The sequence below is a fragment of the Chrysochloris asiatica genome, unplaced genomic scaffold (genome assembly GCF_000296735.1).
Source record: "Chrysochloris asiatica unplaced genomic scaffold, ChrAsi1.0 scaffold00335, whole genome shotgun sequence".
Classification (NCBI taxonomy): Eukaryota; Metazoa; Chordata; class Mammalia; order Afrosoricida; family Chrysochloridae; genus Chrysochloris; species Chrysochloris asiatica.
The window spans coordinates 998,772-1,001,126 of NW_006408853.1; the positions used below are offsets into that span (position 1 = coordinate 998,772).

The 2,355-nt window shown below is 40.4% G+C and overlaps 1 pseudogene; it reads left to right on the forward strand.

Annotated features, from left to right (window-relative positions):
* Positions 1-373: 373 nt before the first annotated feature.
* On the forward strand, positions 374-1,303 carry LOC102838192 (annotated as a pseudogene).
* The last annotated feature ends 1,052 nt before the right edge of the window (positions 1,304-2,355 follow it).

The following is a 2,355-nucleotide window of genomic DNA, read 5'->3' on the forward strand; positions in this document are numbered from 1 at the left end:
TATTTCTCATAGCATCCTGAGATAGAAAAATCATTCTGTTTATTTTATTTATTCCTTACATGAATGAACCCAATAGACAATTTATTACAATTCTGATGATGAAATTGACTCCTGAAACATCATTTCCATCCTTAAAGAATTTTTTCTACATGGAAATGATTCTTATTTTTTCATTATTTAGAAAATCCTGAATTTTTGTGAAGAAACGAAGACGAGCGGTTGAAACTGCGTTGCCGACCTAGATAAGCAGTCGGCTTCTTCACGTAGAACCGGGGGGGAGAAGGGGATTCATAAATGAATCTCTTCTCCCTTCCCCCTCCTGTGAAAGTCTTTTGATCTTCAGCTACATTTTTCAGTTGTGTGACGAACCTTGTCATACACCATGGCCAGCAATGTTACCAACAAGACAGATCCTTGATCTATGAACTACCGTGTATTTATTGGAGATCTCAATACTCATGTGGTCAGGAAGGCTGATGTGGAGGCAGTTTTCTCAAAGTATGGCAAAATTGTGGGTTGCTATGTTCATAAGGGATTTTCCTTTGCTTATTATGTTAATGAGATAAATCCCGGGCTGTTGTGGCAGGAGAGAAAGGCACAATGATAGCTGGCCAGGTTTTAGATACTAATCTGGCTGCAGAGTCAAAAGTGAACCGGGGAAAAGCAGGTGTGAAACGATCTGCAGCGGAGATGTACGGCTCTTCTTTTGACTTGGACTATGACTTTCAGCGGGATTATTACGACAGGATGTACAGCTATCCAGCTCGTGTTCTTCCTCCTCCTCCTATTGCTCTGGGTGAAATACCCTCAAAACGCCAGCGTGTATCAGGAAACACCTCAAGAAGGGGCAAAAGTGGCTGCAATTCTAAAAGTGGACAGAGGGGATCTTCTTCCAAGTCTGGAAAATTGAAAGGAGACGACCCTCAGACCATTAAGAAGGAGTTGACCCAGATAAAACAAAAAGTAGATTCTCTCTGCTGGAAAGCCTGGAAAAAAATGAAAAGGAGCAAAGCAAACAAGGAGTAGAGATGAAGAATGATAAATCAGAAGAGGAACAGAGCAGCAGCAATAACCTGAAGAAAGATGAGACTAATGTGAAGATGGAGTCTGAGGAGGGTGCTGATGACTCTCCTGAGGAGAGGGACCTACTGGATGATGATGATAACGAAGATGGGGGAAATGACCCGCTGGAGTTGATCAAGGATGAGGAAAAAGAGGCTGAGGAAGGAGAGGATGACAGAGACAGCGCAATGACAAGGATGACTCTTAAACAAATAGTGGGGCCCATTATTTCTTTACCTAAGCGCTTGTCTAAGATCATGTTTTTCACCAGATCCTCTCCCCTAGTATCTTCAACCACAAGCTCACTGTTCTCGCCATCCTTGTCCTTCACATGTTCATTCATTCATATTGCCCTGCACCTGGTCCCATTTCACTTCCTTTGGCTCTCATAATAGTTATGTTAAATCTTACCCTGTAATTTTTGCTTTTAATTTTGATACCTCTTTGACTTAACAATAAAAAGGATGTATGGTTTTTATAATCTGTCTCCAAAATAATCTCTTGGCATGCAAGGAGTACAGTTATTTCCATCCATGTATGAGTTCAGTTCAGTAGCTGCTTCCCTAATTGCACAGACAATCTCATTTAGTTGGGTAGCACTTGAGAACAGCTTTGAGTTAGAAGTCTGTGTGTTATACCCCACATAAGTACTATGTGGGGCTGTTCTACACAAATGTAACAATGTATTTTTTTGTGTGAATGAGAGTTGGCATGTCAAATGCACCCTCTAGAAAAATAGAGTAATAGTCTTTTAAGATTTGTTTTCTAAAGTTGATACTGTGGATTATTTTTGTGAACAGCCTTATGTTTGGGAACCTTTTTTTCTCAAAATAAACAAGTCCTTATTAGACGAGGTATTTGGAGAAAAAAAGAAATTCTGGATATTAAAGCAAAGGAAGTGGAGAAATAGAAAAGAAAAGGGAAAGGACAAAAAATACTGGGAACATAGACATCAGATAGAGATCTGGGAAAGGGAAGTTGTTGTTAGTGGCTGTCAAATCAGTTTCAACTCATGGAAACCCCATGTATGCAAAGTAAAACTGTTCTATCGGGTTTTCAAGGCTGTTATGCTCTAGAGCAGATCACCAGGCCTGACTTCTGAGGTGCCTCTGGGCAATTTCCAAGAGCCAATGTTTTACTAGTAGTTGAACACTTAATTATCTGTACCACCCAGAAAGCCCTGGGATAAGGGAAGAAGGCGTGTGGTTTCTCATCCTAGAAATTAATAATGAAGCATTTCCTCAAGAGATAGTCCCATTTGAAGTGAGGGAAAAACAGCAATGAAGCTGCAAG